This window comes from Anomaloglossus baeobatrachus, chromosome 2 (genome assembly GCF_048569485.1).
Source record: "Anomaloglossus baeobatrachus isolate aAnoBae1 chromosome 2, aAnoBae1.hap1, whole genome shotgun sequence".
Taxonomy (NCBI): Eukaryota; Metazoa; Chordata; class Amphibia; order Anura; family Aromobatidae; genus Anomaloglossus; species Anomaloglossus baeobatrachus.
Window position 1 is genome coordinate 430,350,491 of NC_134354.1, and position 21,796 is coordinate 430,372,286.

Genomic DNA, 21,796 nt, shown 5'->3' on the forward strand with positions numbered 1-21,796 from the left:
TCTCAAAAGAGCGCCAACATGCAGAAATGAAGACCACGAGTACAGCATGAGTATCGCGAGATTACTCGGTCCCCGCCGAGTAGCCCGAGTACAGTGATACTCGTGCGAGTACCGAGTAGTAACAAGCATGCTCGCTCATCACTACTGATTATGGTACTACTTTCCAGACTTTTGGTGAACAAACTGCCTTCTGTTACAGCCAAATATTTCACATTTTGACATGCAGTCCAGAGCATCTCCTGCAATTTTTCTGCACCCAGTTTCAATATTTCCGTTCATAATTGAGTAATTTAACTTTTTTTTTCCATGTTAAAGGTATGGCATTTTGGATTCAATTCTTCCATGAAGGTCAGGTCTATCAGGTCTATCCAGACTTTCCAAATACTGGATGGGTGTATCTATGTTGCACTGGTTCCTGCCAGTTTTGAGCTGATGTCCCTGCTAGACAACTTCTGATTGCAGAGGAAAGTAAGCATGGTGTGTTTTTTCATCTTTTGAACTAAATTTCTTGGCTGACCACTGCATCCTTGTTCCTCAACATTGGCAATTTTAAGGTGCTTTTTTGAAATAGCTTGTAAAGAACATCTTGAAAGTCCTGTCAGCTTTGAAATTTTTGCTTGGAAGAGACTTTGGTGATGCAGTATAACTACCTTGTGTCATGTTGCTGTGTTCAGTCTTGCCATGGAGTACTACCCATGAAATGAAACTCTCTTCAATAACCTTCCTTATGTACAAGGGTTTGGCTGTTCCTTACTGAGTTGTAAGCCTCCTATGCACCTGTTTCTGTTTCAGTTAACGACTTTGTTTCAACTTACAATGCAAAATTATGATCTTTGTCACCTGTTTGGTTACTCATACACCTGGCAATAATCATACAAAATCCATGACTTTATGCAAGTGTAACTAGAAGAATTAGTGCTTTGATGCTGTTTTGAATGCAAAGGATGGTCACAGAAAATGTTGATTTGATTTTAATTTCTCATTTGTTCATTCACTTTGCATTTTGTAAATTGATAAAAATAAACTATTAGCACTTCAATTTTTTAAATTCTTATTTTGCAGCATTTTTCCACAGGTTCCTAAACGTTTTGCACTGTACTGTTTAGTAATGTGAAAGGTTATATGAATAGCATACAGGCATGTACAGCATTTTTCCAGTTTCAGTACAGTTTGACTTATGCAGATGTTAAGAGTAAGACACACACATACACATATCCTGTGGCTGTTAAACTCCTAATTAAGGTCACATGTGGTTTCCAAGCTTTAGGTTATTGCAGTCGCTATATATTGGTGTTCGGAAAACATTACTCATGGTTTTTTTTATGTATTAATGCCAGTGTGCTGCTAAGTCTATGCCCTATATTTTATATAATGACTATGATTATTGTTTATTAAATTTCACAATACAATAATTTACTGCTCCGTTCTTTGTCCTGTTGTGTATAAATATGTGACGCTTCAGATTTTGTGTTATACTGAGCCTGATGAAGAGACCTGAGTTGTCTTTAAAGCTTGCTATTCACCATTACCATCTTTTCATTTAGCCATTAAAAGGTATCAACAACTAAGGACTCTCAGTTCTTTTAAACAATTTGTTTAACAATACAATAAGAAATTATAGATATTAGATTAGTGGTCTGACTAAATACATGGAGAAGATTCTGTTTATTTTATAAAAATGTTTAAATCTTTTTCTTTGACACCAATAAAATTAAGTCTTATCTCCCCATTTTTGTGTGGTTTTACCACCCACACTTCAGAAACATATTGATTAGTACTGATTTGGGTGATACTAATCTCTTTAGTGCTATAGCATATGTTTCTCCATCAGGAAAAAAAAATTAAGAATTACTATTATCCCACTAATAACTTGTGATGCAGAAATGAGAATGCTACACAGTACATGGCACATTACATTATTATCAGTGATGGGCGGACCCGGACTGTAAGTCCAGATCAACGTGGTTTCAAACTTACCCGGACCCGTGATTCCGGTGTTTTGGGGGTTAATAAAGTGGTGAAAGGATTGTTTTGTATTTTATTTCAAATAAAGGAATACTAATCTAGGGCCTAGTGGCAGCTTTGGGCTGTTATTAACCCCATATTATTGCCACCGGACCAAGGCAATTGGGAAGAGCCTGGTAAAGTTCCAGGATTGTCACATCTAATGGATGCGGCAATCTTTTGCGGCAGCAGGTTACTATTTTTTAGGATGGAGGGGCCTCCCCAGCCTGAGTATAACAGCCTCCAGCTGTTGAAGAAAAGGAGAAATTCCAGCAACTTCAGGAGAAAGTAGAATTTTCTTAAAAAACAGATTCTTTATTGATCATAAAAATATTAATATTCCATCCAAGCAAGACAAAAAAATAGAGAGGCAAGATAGAGGAGCTGTTTCCTACGCGTTTCAACCTGAATAGGTCTTAATCATGGAATGCTTAAGACCTATTCTTACCTACTGATACAGCCTCCAGCTGTTGGGCTGTATCATGGCTGGGTATCAAAATTGGGAAGACCGCACATTGTTTTTTCAAATTGTTTATTTAAATAATTAAAAAACTGTGTGCAGTGCCTTTTATTTTGATACCCAGCCAAAATAAGCACATGGCTGGGGGCTTTATCTGTTCTTTATTTATTTATTTGTATACCACGATAGACGCACGTAGTGTCTGTGATTGGAAGCAGTCAGCTGATACGCTGTCCCTCAGGGTTTCGGCATATCTGACTTCAACCAATAACAAATGCCATATAGATATTGAATCCAGCAGACCGCAGACATGGATTTATAAAAGTTCTGTTTATTTCAAAAGGTTAAAAATTTGCGGTACAGGCTTGCACAGAAAGCAAAGAAGTAGATCTCAATCCAATAACAGACCCTGGTCTGCAGGGAAACCAGTGTATATGCATGACGGCTAATGCGGAAGTGAATGGGCAGCAGCGGGAGCAGTTACAGACATGCCGGATCCTCGGTAAGTAAGAAGCGCTTGCTCCTATCCCCCTATCTCTTCTACCACCATTTTTAATCTCCGGATTCTGGTCCTCATAGACTTATACGGGGACCAGCTTCTGGCCCGGAACCAGATTTTTTTAAAAAAAATCTGGTTGGATCTGTTGGTCTCAGTTATCTATGAGTCCGCTCATCACTAATTATCAATTACTATTTACTGATTATGATTCTGTTATTGATGGGAAGCTACAGAACAACCATTCGGATAATTATTGGGCTATCATATTCTGTGTATCGATATTTAGTGCAATATTCCTTTCTGAAATTAGAATGTCATTAGTATCAATGATTTGGTAAAAAGAGATTACAGTAGCAGCAAATTATCTGTATAATGCAACAAAAAAAAACCCCATTTAATACATTTAATATGTATTTTCCACTGGAACCAACATGTCTGCCCTGATATTGCTTCCATGTAGCTTTCCGGACATATATTATATACCTTATATATCAGTTCTAAAAGCTAGAACTGAGTTTTTGCTATTTCCTCTTAGATGTCCTCACATCATCTCCAGCTTAAACTCTCTGAACTAAACCTATTCTCCTCACGCTTTCTAATGTACCTGTCATAGTCACTCACTATATTCTGGTTAACAATATGGCCATTGTCTCCACAACCAAGGTTTAATAACTTGGTATCAACTTTGACTTGCCCTTTTTCTTTTTCATTCCAGACATAATGCAATCACTTACATATTGTCGTGTATGAATCCACCAAAATGTTACTTCTATTTCTTCATATTTTTTTATCTGGTCCTTCAATAATATTCTTCTTGGTTTTCTACTTAATCCTATGATGGATTATCACAAGGGTGTTTTGGGTGGGAGCCCAGATCTGTCCTATTAAGTCTCAAAACTAGAAATATTGCTTTGACAAGCGATAAAATAAACTCAGGTGCAGTTGTAGCGCACAGAAGTTTCATATATGACATCTACTGAGCCAGCAATGTTGTGTAATTGTGTGATCTGCTTCTCATTATGTGAAAATTATGAAATAATATCAAGGTGACAGCATTGAGAAATAGTAGTAGTATGTACTTCCATATGTAATAGTGCTCCAGAATCGTCAACAAAAATTGCCACTAATAGTTAGCATATTTTTAGAATATTCTAATTAAGATTACTTTTCGCATTATCCTTACTGTCATTATATATTTTTGTCCTCTGCGCTTGTATCACCATTACGCTCAGTGAGATAACATCAAGCTCTTGAGCTCCAATTCAAAATCTCCAACAGTGCCCCCAAACATCATGAGATTTTAGGAGTATGGTTACACTACATCTTTTTCCGACATTTAAAAATTACCATTTTTCAAGTGGATGACGCTAGAAGAATCTCGCCTTTTTATTTATTCAAGTATTTTTTGTTAGCAGCTTTGATCATTACATGAAGTGCTTTATTGTCGTAGTATTTTTTTAAGCAAAAAATTATGACAAATGCTCAAAAAACCTCTCTGGCATTTTCTGGGCATGTTTGCATCTTTGCAAACCGGAACCATTTAAAAGACACTGAAAAACTGCCAACTATGAACAACAAATTATTTTGTTATTGAAAACAGACAATACTTTCGAGCATTGTATTGCCTTTTTTAGTGACTTTCCATTAAAAAAACACAGAAACATGATGTAGTGTGAACATACCCTAATAGTCTGGTCTACTCATACGGAGTTACGGGATAGAGATGGGTGAACTTGTAAATGTTTGGGTTCGGAGGGTCTGACCGGACTTGAACCCAAATATTTGCCCGGACGCTGAACCCCATATAAGTCTATGGGGACCTTAACATTGAGCTGTAAAATGGTGGTAGAAAGAGCTAGGGGACTGCACAGCAGGACAGGTAAACTTACTGAGTCTCCTGCACAGCTGTCACACTGGATCTGGGTCCGCTCATTAGCTTTCATGCATATTCACTGCTTCCCTCGCCTGCTCTCTGTGACAGTGTCTGTGATTGATTGCAGTCAGACTGCTGGCTTTTGTGATAGGCTGTGGAGCTTAAAATTAAATAGATAATTGGAAAAAGTGACGGAAGGTCCCACATATATACAGGCTGCAGCCAAAGCTGTACACATTATCTTGGCTCTGTATCAAAATATGTGGGACCCCATTGTGGCTTTGTTAAAAAATTATTTAAAGAAATAATTTAAAAAAACAGCATGTGGCTCCACCCAGTTTTTATACCTAGCCAAAATAAAGCAGACAGCTTGGACTGGTATTCTCAGGCTGAGGAGGCTCATGGTTATTGGGCCCCGCAGCCTAAAAATAGCAGCCTGCAGCCACCCAGAATTGTCGCATCCATTAGATGAAACAATTCCGGTGCATTACCCGGCTCATCCTGATTGCCCTGGTGCGGTGGCAATCGGTGTATATAATCACAGGTAAACTGAATGGCATCATCACTCACAGCTGTGCCTCAGTCAGTGTCTGATGGTTGTGAAACATTGGGGTCTGGATTACATTACACCTGGGTGTTTTGGGGGTTAATAAAATAGAGAAAGAGGGGCTTTTTGTTAAATAAAGGATTTTTGTGTATTTGTATTTATTTATTTTTACATACAAGGTTAATAATGAGGGTCTCATAGAACCCTTACCCATTACTAATCCAGGGTTTTGTGGCAGCCGTGATTTTTGAAAAATCACAGCTGTTATTAACCCCTTATATTACTCCGATTGCCACCACTAAAGGATGCAACAATTCTGGGCGACTGCAGCCTGCTATTTTTAGGCTGAGGGGAGCCAATAACTATGGGCACACTGAGTTTAGTATGTATGAAATTTAATAAGTGGACCTGGAAGCAGTGTGACAGCTGCACAAGAGACTCAGTAAGTATTTTTCTCCTGCTTTAATAAATCTAACAGCTGGGAGCTGTCGGCTTTATCTTGACTGAGTATCAAAATTGGGGGGACTACATGCCATTTTTTTTAAATTATTTATTTATTTAAATACTTTTAAAAAAGCTGCATTGGGTCCCTCGTATTTGGATATATAGCCAAGATAACATGCACAACTGGAAGCTGCAACATGTAGCCGTCTGCTCTATCTGCACTGGGCATCAATATATGGAGTACCCTATGTCATTGTTTTATTTATTTGTTTTTTTACACTCCATTTTTTGACCCAGACAGTCTCTGTGAGGGCAAACAGTCAGAGATGCCGACATGCATGTATGTATGTATGAGATGTAATAAGACTCAGACAGTATTATTCTCCTGCTTCAATCTCTATTTTCCTTTCTTTTAACTTTTTTTCATTTTTTATCTCTGTGCTGTGTCCAAACCCAAACAGTAACACGGACTTCCCTGAGAGTCTGGGGTCCATGCATGGACACTAGCTGACCGATACGGACACTGAACTTTACAGTTCGGGTTTGCCCATAACTACTAAGGGACCTTGTGCCCACTTCCTCCTCTTGCCCCTAGGCTACAGTGCCTGACTGCAACCCCTTCACCCACTATAGAAGACTGCACTGAAGAAAAATAATAAATATCTACTTATAAGACAAGCAGAAAAAGGAAGAGTCGCTGTTATGCTGAATTCTGCATTATATTGTAAAATTAATTTGCTGGACTTGAAAAAGTATGTAAAAAAATTACCTAATAATTCCACCTTCAATTTATTGGGTGACTTATTCAAATTATTGGCGGAATGCTTATTCATGGGTTCTATCGACAAGCAATTGTCAGGGTATCTTTATGTGAAATGCCCTGTTACACCTATTTATCACTGTATCCTTAAAATAAAGAGGGGTGTATTTCCACCTACACTGAGACCAATTATAGCTGGTATTGGCTCCCCGGGCAAGAAACTGTGAGTTGGGCAGATTATTACCTCCAACCTTCATTGCATGAGCTGCCCAGCTATATACAAGATAAAAATTATGTTGGTTTGACAAATGCCTGGTTCACATATAGCAGACTGTCCATGACCACCATCACCACTCCCTTGTCAGCTTTACCTATAACAAAGTGTTTATTAGTTTTAAGATCATAAAACACCTTATTTAATCATTTCAATAGATTATTAATGCATTTATTAAATGAATTTGATCTATGCATTTTCACTAAGTCCCATAGGATGTTGGAATTGATCCAATGCTGCCACTCTTGATTCTGTGGGATAATATCCTGGGTTAGACAGGGTTAATGTTTTAACTTTTTCAATATTCTCCTTATTTGCATTGTCCAGTTATAGATCTTGTATTAAATTAATAATGTTTTGATCCATGATGTCTCAGCCTGAATATACAGTCATTGACAAAAGTGTTGGCACCTTTGAAATTGTTACAGAAAATAAAGTATTTATCCCAGAAAATGATTGCAATTACACATGTTTTGTTATACAAATGTTTATTTCCTTTGTGTGTATTGGAACAACACAAAAAAAATGAGTAAAAAAGGCAAATTGTGCATAATTTCACACAAATCCCCAAAAGTGGGGAGGACAAAATTGTTGGCACCTTTCCAAAATTGTGGGTAAAGACAACTGATGCATGCTCATTAAAGAGGGACTGACCCAGGCCCTAAAATGGGCATCACTTCATTATAGGGACAGGGCAGAGGCTTCAGCAGTGACATCAGCTGCTGCTCATTGATGTCGCTTCGTTTGAGTATCATAGCATGTACTAGGATTCTCAAATTAAGCATCATCAAACATGAAGTAGAAAAATAAAGCAATTAGACAGTTTAGTGAGAGAATCGTAGGCACGTTTTAACTCCTTTACCCCAGTGGATGGTTTTCACCTTAATGACAGTACCATTTCTTTCAATTCTGACTAATTTCCCTTTGACAGTTTATACTTCTGGATCGCTTCACCGGATCCTGGTGATTCTGATATAGTTTTATTTGTGACATATTCTACTTCATGATTGTGGTAAATTTGAGCCGATAATCTTCGTGTCTGTTTGTGAAAATATCTAAAACTTAGCTAAAATTTTAAAAATGTCGCTATTTTCAAACTTTTAACTTTTAAGCCCTAAAACCCAAGAGATGTCACATAAAATAGTTAATGATAACATTTCCCACATGTCTACTTTATGTCAGCACAATTTGTGAAATATAATTTTTTTGTTTGTTAGTAAGTTAGAAGGGTTCAAAGTTTATCAGCAATTTTTCATTTTTTCAACAAAATTCAAAAAAAAACTTTTAAGGACCACATCACAACTGATGACCTTGAGCAGCCTAGGTGACAGAAAATACCCAAAAGTGACACTATGCTAAAAACTGCACCCTGCACATGCTGAAAACCATATGCAAAAAGTTTATTAACCCTTTAGATGCTTCACAGGAACTAAAGGAATGTGAAAATAAAAAACACAAAAATGTTACTTTAGCCTCAAATTTTTATTTTCACAAGAGTTAAAATATATATACAATTTGTTGTGAAATTTCTCAATACCCCACATGGGGTGGAAATCAACTGTTTGGGTGCACGGCAGGGCTTGGAAGGGAATGAGTGACTTTTTGAATGGAAAATTGCCTGGAATTGTTAGCAGACACCATGTTGCGTTTGGAAAGCCACTGAGGTACCTAAACTTCAGGACTCACCCACACGTGACACCATTTTGGAAACAAAATCCCTCAAGCAATTCATCTATACATTTGGTGAGCACTTGGAACTCCCAGGCGCTTCACAAAATTTAGCAAAATTGAGTTGTGAAAATTAAAAAATACATTTTTACCACAAAAATGTTGCTTTCACCTCAAATCTTTATTTTTCACAAGGGTAACATGAGAAAATGCACCATACATTTTGTTGTGCGATTTTTTTATGAGTACGCCAATACCCCATATGTAGTGGAAATCTACTGTTTGGGCGCACAGCAGAACTTGGAAGGGAAAGACCACCATTTGACTTTTTTTAATGCAAAATTGGCTGGAATTGTTAGCCGACGCCATGTTGCGTTTGGAGAGCTCCTGAGGTGCCTAAACAGTAGAACAGCCCCAAATGTGACCCTCTTTTTTAAACTAAACTCCTGAAGGAATTGATTTAGATGTTTGATGAGTACCTTGAACACCCAGGTGCTTCACAGAATTTTGCAACGTTGAGCCGTAAAAATGAAAAAATTCATTTTTACCACAAAAAAGGAGAAAATGCATACAATTTGTTGTGCAATTTCTCCTAAGTACAAAATACCCCATATGTGGTGGTTATCTACTGTTTGGGCGCACAGCAGGGTTCAGATGGTAAGGAACGCCTTTTTAAGTTTTGAATGCAAAATTAGCTGAAATGTTTAGCGTTCGTTGTATTTGGAGAGCACCTGAGGTGCCTAAACAGTGGATCTTCACCATAAGTGACCATATTTTGTAAGCTAGACACCTCAAAAAATTTAGAAACAGGAGAAGCTCGAGTCAGTATCAAAATTGCAAAAATTTTATTTAAATTCAGATTGTACAAAATATTAAAATATTGCAATTATTTTCACAGTAAAGATCCCAGACAAAAAAAGGCTGATACAGAAATATCCTGTCTGGGATGAATTAGACACTCATTCAGTGTCACTGTGACGTGATATTTCTGTATATGTCTCTAATACAAACATAATATTCTTTGGATAATTGAGTAGATGGTAACCATTGGTGGGCTAATCAGATCAGCCTTTTTTTGTCAGGGATCTTTACTGTGAAAATAATTGCAATATTTCAATATTTTGTACATTCTGATTTTATATAAAATGTTTGCACTTTTGATACTGACACGAGCTTCTCCTGTTTCTAAACTATTTTTGGAGTCATAGGGTATCAGCATAATGGTTTTTTTGAGCTTTTGTGGTACCTAAAGAAATTTATCAACATGTTTGATAAGCACCTTGAACCCCAATATGTGTGACGGAATTTATCAACATGTTTGATGAGTACCTCGAACCCCAATATGTGTGACGGAATTTATCAACATGTTTGATAAGCACCTTGAACCCCAATATGTGTGACGGAATTTATGAACATGTTTGATGAGCCCCTTGAACCCCAATATGTGTGACAGAGTGACAAAAGTTTATAATGTTGAGCCCTGAAAATGAAAAAATACATTTTTAACCACAAAAATGTTGCTTTAACCCCACATTTCTCCTTTTCACAAGGGTAACAGGATAAAATGCACCATAAAATTTGTTGTGCAATTTCTCTTGACTACACCAATATCCCATATGTGGTGCAAATCTACTTTTTGGGCACACGGCAAGGCTCGGAAGGGTAGGAGTGCCAACTTTTTGAAAGCAAAATTGCTGAAATCATCAGTAGACTTTTCCAAAAAGTTACCCCATTTTGAAATCTAGACCCCCTCAAGGAATTTATCTAAATGTTTGGTGAGCACCTTGAACCCCCAGGTGCTTCAAAGAATTTTTATAACATTGAGCTGTGAAAATTAAATCTACTTTTTTAACCACAAAAATGACACTTTAACCCGAAATTTTTCTTTTTCACTTGGGTAACATAAGTTAATGGACCATACAAACAATTTGTTGTGCAATTTCCCCTGTGTACACCTATTCCCCATATGTGGTCAAAAACTGAAGCACATTACAATGGGAAGAAGGGAAGGAGTGTCAAATTTGAATTCAGTTTTAGTTGGAATGGTTTGCAAGTCACATTTGGCAGAGCCCCCGAGGTGCCAGAACAGCAGAAACCCCCACAAGTCACCCTATTTTACTAACTGCACCTCAGTGAATTCATCTAGGGGTGGAGGAGTATATTCACACTACAAATGTGTTATAAAATTTTATACTCTTGGGCTAAAAATGTTTTTTTTTTATCACTAAAGCTGTTTTAGCCCCAGATTTACAATTTTTACAAAGAGAACAGTTAAAAAAGGCCATATAATGTGTTACACAATTTGTTCTGAATGTGGAAATACTTCACATGTGACTGTACAGTAGTGTTTGGCCCCACAGCAGGGCTCGGGAGGTAAGGTGCGCCATCTGATTTTTGGAGCACAGATTTTCCTAAAATAGTTAAAAGACTTCATTTTGCAGAACCCCTAAATGCCAGAACAGCAGAAATAAAGTGACCAAATTTTTGAAATTACACCCTTCTGGGGGTTCATCTACAAGTGTAGTGACGATAGTGACAATTTTGTCTCCTGAAAATACCCATGGAGTCAAATATAATTAATGTTGGAGAATTAAAAATAGTAAAGAAGCCTTGTCATGCCCAGTACATTGTACTGCACGTACATTGGGCCTGGCTTGTGCTTCTGGACACCTTATAAATTAAGTAGGCCCTCCTCATTACAATAATGCTAGACATGTGGACATTAACTGTGGTTTAGGCACATTGTGGGGCTCAGAAGGAAGGGGGCATTTAGATTTGTGAGCACAGGTTTTTGCTGCATTTCTTTTTTGAGGGGGAAACCATAATTTTTTTTCAGAGCAACCAGTAACATGGAAGCCCCCTATATTTCCATTCACAGATGACAAACCTGAGTGGGGACTTATGTTTTGGTTGGTTGACTTGAATGCTATTTGGTGGCAATTTGGAGTACAAAACATTTTTGATCAGTTCACATTTATCCTGTGCTCTATGTTGAGCACTTACATCTCCAAAACATGTGATTAAGGTGAAACCCACAAAGAATCCATTCACTAATGGGGCAGCAGAGTTTCTCTGGACTCTGCTCAGCCTTCATTCATCGGTGTGCGTCTTTCAAAGAAAACTATCTCTTTGAGTTGAGTCTAAAAGAGATGGACTCCAACAAATACTCCACTTCTTTAAGATCATTATAAGGTTTTAAAATAATACACAAATCCAAGGGAAGGCACATTAGCCATTATGGACACCAACTCCAAGATCACCAGCAGTCCATCACCATCTTTAATTACCCATATTACTAATCTTGATGATAATGGATCCAATGGACCATACAATGTTCCATTGTCCAATAGATTTCCTCAGTCGCCAAGCAGCAACAACAAAACCTGCTGATACTCCAAATAAATGACCAATCCATTATCAGCACACTCACTACAGGAACCAAAGCTTTAAGGAGACACCTCACCAAATAAATGTCTCAACCATCATGGACAAGGAACATTTCACTTAAATCTACAGGTTTTTTTCCTAAACAACTAAATATCAAATCTGTGACATCAACCCCCCTCCCTCATAGAATGGACAGAGGACCCAGAACCAAGCATCCTTTTTTTAGTCCCGATTAGGCCGGGATACCGTATTTTTCGATCGATATCTGATGCAATTGGTGCACATGGTTTTACACAGTGTACCCATTAGTGCACATTGTTACACATGTGACTAGAGATGAGCGAACCGGCCGTGGTTCGGCTCGAGTTCGGTTCGCCGAATGGAGGTCTTGTTCGAGTTCGGTTCGGCGAACCAGTTCGGCGAACCACTCGAACCCCATAGAAAACAATGGCAGGCAATCACAAACACATAAAAACACCTAGAAAACACCCTCAAAGGTGTCCAAAAGGTGACAAACAACTCACAACACAACACAAACACATGGGAAAGTGACAAGGACATATACTCATGCGAAAACAAAATAGCTGGACAAGGAAAAAGAGGAGGAGACACAGATATAGGCATGGCACGCCCTTCTAAAATCATGTAAAACACCGCAAGGTGACACCAAGCGGAGTCTCCCTTTTTTCCAAAAATTAGGCCACACAGACACCCCTTCAGTGGCAGCACTTGTGCCCCAGTTGTACACTTCACAGGTAGATTTGCATCAAGCACATTCAAAAATACGCCATCCTTAACCGTCCCCAGGATGACACCGGGGTAGGTAGCTAAGTCTTTCCTGATCAGAGATCTGTTCATCTTGGCTCCTTTTAAAAAACACAGCAAGCAAGGGTTACTCCAAGCGGAGTCTCCCTTTTTTCCAAAAATTGGGCCACACACACCCACCCCGTGAGTGGCAGCACTTGTGCCCCAGTTGTACACTTCACAGGTAGATTTGCATCAAGCACATTCAAAAATACGCCATCCTTAACCGTCCCCAGGATGACACCGGGGTAGGTAGCTAAGTCTTTCCTGATCAGAGATCTGTTCATCTTGGCTCCTTTTAAAAAACACAGCAAGCAAGGGTTACTCCAAGCGGAGTCTCCCTTTTTTCCAAAAATTGGGCCACACACACACCCACCCCTTCAGTGGCAGCACTTGTGCCCCAGTTGTACACTTCACAGGTAGATTTGCATCAAGCACATTCAAAAATACGCCATCCTTAACTGTCCCCAGGATGACCCCGGGGTAGGTAGCAAAGTCTTTGCTGAACCATGACTTGTTCATCTTGGCTCCTTTTAAAAAGCACAGCAAGCAAGGGTTACTCCAAGCGGAGTCTCCCTTTTTTCAAAAAATTGGGCCACACACACCCACCCCTTTAGTGGCAGCACTTGTGCCCCAGTTGTACACTTCACAGCTAGATTTGCATCAAGCACATTCCAAATCCACAAGCATTTACTCTCCCCAGGATGACACAGGGGTAGTAAATTCCTTGTGGATCCATGACTTGTTCATTTTGATGAACGTTAGTCTGTCCACATTGTCACTGGACAGACGCGTGTGCTTATCTGTCAGCACACACCCAGCAGCACTGAAGACACGTTCAGAGACAACGCTGGCAGCCGAACACGACAAAATCTCCAAGGCAAAAGTGGAGAGCTCTGGCCATTTTTCAAGATTTGAAGCCCAAAATGAGCAAGGCTCCATTTGCAAAGTAATGGCATCGATGTTCATTTGGAGATACTCCTGTATCATCCTCTCCAGCCATTGCCTATGTGTCAGACTTGTTGTCTCTGGTGGCCTTGCAAAGGATGGTCTAAAAAAATTATGAAAAGATTCAATAAAATTGCTGTTACCAGCACCAGATACGGTGCTACTGGTACGGGTAGACTGTTGAAGATGACAAGACCGTCCCATGTTTGTCAAGTTACAACTGGGAGATTCACTCCCTGCACCTGCACGGTTGTTTGGTGGAAAAGCCGAGCTAAGATCGAGTAACAGCTTCTGCTGATACTCCTGCATATGTGCGTCCCTTTCTATGGCTGGAATTATGTCACAAAATTTGGACTTGTACCGGGGATCTAATAGTGTGGCAAGCCAGTAGTCATCATCACTTCTAATTTTGACAATACGAGGGTCATGTTGGAGGTAGTGCAGCAAGAAGGCACTCATGTGTCTTGCGCAGCCATGCGGACCAAGTCCACGCTGTGTTTGTGGCATAGAGGTGCTAACTGTTCTTTCTTCCTCTGACATCTCCCCCCAACCTCTTTCAACTGAAATTTGACCAAGGTCTCCCTCATCCGCTGAGTCTTCCATGTTCATGGACAGTTCGTCCTCTATTTCTTCGTGTTCTCCTGCACCTTCCTCAACATTTCGCCTGCTACCATGCGCCCTTGTTGATCCCTGTCCCCCATGGTCCCATGCCTGCCGCGTTGGTGATGATGAACGTCTGGACCTTGGTGATGTTGTTGTCTCTTGCGCATATGAATCCTCCTGTAGTTCCTCCCCTTCCTGTTGTCCCACCCCCTGACTCCGAATAATGTTTAGCGTGTGCTCCAGCATGTAAATGACTGGAATTGTCATGCTGATAATGGCATTGTCAGAGCTAAACATATTCGTCGCCATGTCGAAACTGTGCAAAAGGGTGCATAGGTCCTTGATCTGAGACCACTCCATCAGGGTGATCTGCCCCACCTCTGCATCTCATTGGCCCAGGCTATACGTCATGACGTATTGCACCAGGGCTCGACGGTGCTGCCACAGTCTCTGTAAAATGTGGAGAGTCGAATTCCAGCGTGTCAGCACATCGCATTTCAGGCGATGAACCGGCAGGCCGAAAGATTTCTGGAGCGATGCAAGTCACTCAGCAGCGGTGGTTGAACGGCGGAAGTGAGCAGACAGTTTTCGTGCCCTGTTCAGAAGGCCATCTAGGCCGGGATAGTGTGTTAAAAATTGCTGGACAAAAAGGTTCAACACGTGAGCCATACAAGGCACGTGTGTCACCTTGCCCAGGCGAAGGGCCGCACCCAGGTTTGCAGCATTGTCGCACACGGCCTTACCAGGCTGCAGGTTGAGTGGAGACAACCATTTATTAAACTCAGTCTCCAGAGCTGCTCACAACTCAGTTGCTGTGTTATTTTTATTTCCAAGTCATTTCAAGCTAAAGACCGCCTGATGCCGTTGCGCTCTGCTGCCAGCATAGTAATGAGGGGTGCGTGATTCCTTCTGCGCAGTTAGAACGCTGGTGGCCTGACCAAGCAGGCTTGGGGCGGAGGTGGAGGACCCAGACGAGGTGGAGGAGGCAGAAGCAGTGGCGGAACTTGGAAAGACAGAGGATTGACACACAAGTCGTGGGAACGGCAAGACTTGTGCAGCAGACCCTTCACCATCTATCACCATAGTTACCCAGTGCCCAGTCAGCGACATGTAACGTCCCTGATCATGCTTACTGCTCCAAGTATCGGTGGTGAAATGCACCCGTTCACACACAGAGTTTCTCAAGGAAGCGGGGATGTTGTGTGCGACATGCTGGTGTAGTGCAGGCACACCTTTCTTAGAGAAGTAGTGGCGACTGGGCATCTGGTACTGGGGCACAGCGACAGACATAAGGTCTCTAAAATCCTGTGTGTCCACCAAGCGGAAAGGCAGCTTTTCGGTAGCCAAGAGCTTACAGAGGGATAAAGTCAACCTCTTAGCTTTGTCATGGGTCGCAGGAAATGGCCTTTTATTTGTCCACATCTGAGGGACAGAGATCTGGCTGCTGTGTGTAGATGGTGTTGAGTAGGGTGTCCCTGGAAAAATGCAGGTTTGTGAGGAAAGTGCAGGCGTAGACATGATGTTGCCTTCATCCAACGTTGGTGCTATCGATGTCTGAGAGAGCTGTACACACGCACTTGTTTCCCCTTCCAAACCAACTGATGACCTACCAAGCAAACTGCCTGTTGCGGTTACAGTGGTGAAAGTTGTGCGTGGAAAGCCAGGTGTGACAGCTGTCCCCACAGTCCTAGAAGATGAAGAGCGCGCGGATGCACTGGAAGGGGCAGGCGGTGGATGGTTCGCTCCGCTAGGCCGCATTGCAGCACGGTGAGCTTCCCACTGGGACATATGATATTTATTCATGTGACGATTCATGGAAGAAGTTGTCAAACTGCTGAGGTTTTGCCCTCTACTAACAGAATCACGACAAATTTTACAGATCACATAATTTGGGCGATCTTTTGCTATGTCAAAAAAGGACCAGGCTAGGCAAGGCTTAGAGGGCATGCGACCTGCTGATCCACCCCGACTAGTGCTCAGAGGCAGAGTGGTGGCTGAGGATGCAGTTGTAGATGTGCTACCAGTGCTCCGACTCTATCCAGGAAGGCGCAAGGTAACTTCGTCGTCGGTTGAATCCTCCTCCACCGCCTCTGTTGACCTCCTCGATTGCCTGACTGTGGGTTGACAGTAGGTGGGATCTAGAACTTCCTCATCAATTGTTGTGTTTGCACTCCCCTCACCCTCAGACCGAGCCTCTTCTTGCCCTGACAGAATATTTAAGTTGTCATCCCAATCTGGTATCTGCGTCTCATCGTCATCAGTATGTTTCTCATTGTCTATAACAACAGGTGTTACAGTTTTTGAAAAAGGGTCAACATTATGCTCAGAAACTTGGTCCTCACAGGCTGAATCAGAGTCACAAAGGTGGATTGGGATGGGTTGGGAAAGGGGAAGAGGGCCAGCACAACATGGCCCAAATGCACAACACGGGAGGTGGAACCATGAAAAAAGGGAGAGGGGAGGGGAGGGCCCTACAAAAATGGGGAATAGCTAACTGTCTCATTGAGACCATGGGGGACCAGGGTGTTGAGGGAGACAATCCACTTCGACTCTCGATGGGCGAAGGGTCTTACGCAGATTGCCTCCCCGAACACCCCCATGGACCACATCTATGCCACGCACCCTTAAGGACCTCGCATCACATCCGTGGAATTTACGGACGTGGCGGGGGAGGGTTTTTAAGAGGGAGACATGCTCCACAGAGACAGCAGCTCTTATGTCCCTAACGTGCTCCCTGACCCTTACGCGTAATTCGCGTGAAGTGAGGCCAACATAAATCAGGGAGCACGGGCAGGTAGCATAGTACACCACGTGTGTCGATGCACACGTGATGCGCTGGTCGATAGAGAAGGTCCTCTTGCCTCTGGAACAGACAAAAGATGCGGTGCATAAGATGTTAGGACAAGCCACGCAATGGCCACACGGAAAGCAACCATGAAGTGGGCCGCCTGAACCGAATGGGTTAGGGCGGGGGGGATGTAATGACTACTGACGAGAAGGTCCCCAAGGTTCCTCGCCCTCCTGGCCATCATGAGGGGCCTCCCGGGCAAAACATCAGCCAAAACTGGGTCAGTGAGAAGGACCGGCCAATGTTTGTCCAGGACCCCCCTCATTGCGTCCCACTGATGGTTGAAGGTACCAATGAATCTAATCTGATTGTCCATGGTCGGCCGACGTGGTTGATAACAAAGCAACTGATCCCTAGGGGTATTTTTTGCACGAAGGTAGCCTTTTTTGATACATCTGTTGCTATACCCCCATTCTCTAAACCTGCATCGGAGATCGGACGATTAAGATTCGAAGTTGGAATTGGTAGAGCACACCCGCTTCATCCTCAAGAACTGTCCGGTCGGGATGGCACGTATGGTGGAAGACGTGTGGCCCGATGATGCGAGAAGAAGGGCATTGACGGACGTGTCCTTACGGAAAACGTCCGTCTGAATGCCCCCCTGGGCATCCACCGAAATCCCAATGTCCAGAAAGTCCAAATTAGACCGACTGTATTTGTATGTTAATTTAATATTAAGGGAATTTCGGTAAAGGCCACACATGAAGGACTCGAGCTGCTCAGAAGAACCCTGCCACAAAATAAAAATATCATCAATATAACGCAGCCAGCACTGCACATGGGCGCTAGCCTGCGGGAAACCGTTGCCGAATACCAACCTCTCCCAGTAACCCAGAAAGAGGTTGGCATAGGCCGGTGCGCAGGCCGCGCCCATTGCAGTGCCGCGCTGCTGCAAATAGAAAATGTCCTTAAATACAAAAAAATTGTGGGTCAGGATGAAACCGAGCAGCTCGAGTAAAAGGTCCACCAAGGTGCCATCAAGACCGGAGGTTGTGAGGTAGAAGCGGGCAGCCTCCAAACCGTCCTCATGTCCGATGCAGGTGTAGAGAGATTCCACGTCGGCACTGACCAGAAACATATCATCGTCCACAAAGATGCCATCAAGACGCAGCAGGACGTCCGTAGTGTCTTTGACATAGGAGGGGAGGCATTCTACCAGGGGTTTCAGGTATAAGTCGATAAATTTACACATGGGTTCACACACCCCTCCTATGCCTGACACTATGGGACGTCCCGGGGGTATGAGGGCATCTTTGTGGACTTTTGGTAAAAGATAAAAGGTGGGAACGCAAGGACAACCAGTGAGCAGGCCCTGGAGCATCTTCTCGTCAATAGTTCCCCGTTCGTGAGCCTTTGTCAGTATCTTACTGAGTTCCTGGGAAAAGGAGGCTAGCGGACTACATGAGAGGCGTAAATAAGTGGATTTATCACAAAGCTGTCGATGAGCCTCTTTCTCATATTTATCGACAGGCCAGATCACGATATTTCCCCCCTTGTCCACGGCCTTGACAACGACATCATCACAGAGCTGCAACCGTTTAATAGCCAATCTCTGACGATGGGTTAAATTATCATGTTGGCGTTCAGTTGATAGTTGTTTAAAATCTTCGGTTGCAAGCCTGGTGAAGATGTCAATTGCCGGGCAGAGGGAGAAGGGGGGGAACCTCGTAGATCTGGGTTTGAGGAAATCAGGAGACCTACCCGTGATGGGATTTTGTTCCTCCAGAAGATCCTGGAGGTCCTGTAGGGCGTTCCTCTCAGTCGGATGCAGCTCACTCATTGATTGTTTCCGGGAATAGAGCCTCTTTAAGAGAATCTTCCTGGCAAACAAATTCTTATCCTTCAAGGCTGTAAATAAATTAAAAGAATTCGTAGGGCAGAAGTTAAGACCCTTAGACAATACCTCCAGCTCAACATCCGAGAAGACATGTGTAAATAAATTAATTACCTGTGGTTTGTGTTTTGATGTATTGGCCTCAGTCACCAATTTCTGTGGTACACGTGGCTCCTTTACCCGACTACGGGTCGTTATACCACCAGTATGTGGCATATAACGTGTCTTGTCGGATGGGGCCGGAGGAAGGTCTTCAGCCGAGGAGCTTGAAATGAGCGAGGTGGATCGAGACCTTGAGGGACGACTCTGTCTGGAAAGGTTCCTGCATCTATAAAAGCGATGGCTCCACTTATAAACGCTATTAGAATGGTAGTCATTAGCATCACGTTGGAATTTTTTAGATTTAAAATCGCAAACCTCCTTCTCCCATTTCTGGGCATCACGTCCCACTTCATCATAGAATTTTGTTAACACCTCAGAGGTGCAAAGATTTTGAATGGAGGCCTCAAGTGCCTCAAGTTCACTCTCTATGTGGCCAAGCGTGGATGTATTCTGTTTTGACAGAAGATCCAAAAGACTCAGGGAACATCTATGCAAGTGGCCCTCCCAGTTGGTCTTAAAGTCTCCCTCCGGTGCAGGAAAAGAGGGAAAAACTTGGACTCGTAGTCCACGGGGGATCCACCCACTCTCCAAATATTTGGATAAAAAAGCCCAGTTCCACCATATGCGTGTACGTTTCTTGTAAAGGTCCCTATATTTGTGCATCAGGGCCCGTAGAGACTGGTCCTCAGGGGGGGCCCCATCAGTGACATGAAGGTTTGGGGGAGTACCACCGCAGCCTCTGGTAACCTCATCCAGGTGAGTGAGCCACGCCTGGTCGCGTGCCCGAAAATTCATGATAGCCGTTAGAGGAACTGTGAAAAACACAGAAAAGCAACAAATTGTAAACAAGAAATACATGGCTAATTTATGTATGCACTGAGGGAAGCCACTCAAAGATTCCCACAGGGAGGGTGCCTTCTTCGGAAAACATTATAAACAAAAAGGAAAAGAAGAAAAATCGGCCCAAAATTGAATGCAAAAAATATTATAGTTTTATTAACAAGAATATTAAAAATATGTTGAAGCATAAATAGTCACAAAAATTTGCATGATCGAATGAGGTAGAAGGGATGAGGTCATAAGGTCGCAGATAGGTACAAAACATGTAGAACACAAATGATAAAACAATCCAAGCCGCCAATGAGGACAATTAGGGCCCATAGAAGTATTGGAAGAAAATAATACAATTAATTTATGTCAAATATGGGCCCAGATAGAAACCCCAGCAGGTAAATACCTAAGTACAACCCCTCCACAAATGAATAAGGTACAAACAAAGCTCATATGGACTAGTCGGTGGCTGAGAGGATATGCGCCAAGTGCTAAAACCTGTGGAGAAAAGGAGGGAAGGTATTGTATCGGGTGCACCAGTTGCAGTCCATAAAAATAAAAAAAGTAGGGGTTAAATACCGTCCAGATGCATAAACCTGTATAAAACAGGGAATGCCAAAGGGAAAATAGTAAGCAAAGAATATAAAAAACTGGAAATTGGGGACTGTCACTGGTGCTCCCGTATACCAATACAAGGAATAGTCGTGAATAGTGATGAGCGAGTACTAAAAAGCTCGGGTGCTCGAGGCTCGGGCCGAGCATCCCAAGATACTCGTGTACTCGGCCCGAGCACCGAGCCCAATGTTATCCTATGAGAGACCCGAGTATTTTTGTGAAATGACCCCCGGCAGCATGTAGAAACCCTAAAAATGGCACAAAAGTCTCAGAAGAGTGCTCAAATGACATGGCAACAGCATGGGGAAGACCCCTTGAAGCATTATCCACTCAAAAGTCACAGCTGTGAACAATTTTGTCCGCGTTTTACGCCATTTTTACGGACTCACCAGAAAACCTTCAAAAATGACACCAAAATGAATTTTCATGGCGGAAATGTTAAGGGCACATACCCAATAGTGAGATAGAGCTAATGTATGTTACTTTTTGAGATTAATACATGAAAAATTTTACGTAAAACATTGTGTGGCACTCCGATGTCCCTGAGAAGAGACGTACATAAAGGCCTCTGAGTCTAATGTGCCCATTTTGAGGAAGTGAGTCTTTGTAGTATTTTCCTTTGCCAGGGCAGTCCAAAATTGTGAGGTTCACCAATACCCCTGCATACAGACGTGCATGAGGGCCTGTAAACCTGAAGTGCCCATTGTAAGGAAGTGGGTCTATTGTAGTATAGCCCTTAGGCAGGACAGCCAAAAATTGGGAGGCTCCACGTTGTCCCTGGATAGAGACGTGCATGAGGGCATGTAAACCTGAAGTACCTATTGTAAGGAAGTGGGTCTATTGTAGTATAGCCCTTTGGCAGGGCAGCCAAAAATTGGGAGGCTCCACGTTGTCCCTGGATAGAGACGTGCATGAGTGCCTGTAAACCTGAAGTGCCTATTGTAAGGAAGTGGGTCTATTGTAGTATAGCCCTTTGGCAGGGCAGCCAAAAATTGGGAGGCTCCACGTTGTCCCTGGATAGAGACGTGCATGAGGGCCTCAAAACATTAAGTGTCCATTGTCAGGAAGTGGGTGTATTATAGTATAGCCCTTAGGCAGGGCAGCCAAAAATTGGGAGGCTCCACGTTGTCCCTGGATAGAGACGTGCATGAGGGCCTCAAAACATTAAGTGTCCATTGTCAGGAAGTGGGTGTATTATAGTATAGCCCTTAGGCAGGGCAGCCAAAAGTTGGGAGGCTCCACGTTGTTCCTGGATAGAGACGTGCATGAGGGCCTCAAAACATTAAGTGTCCATT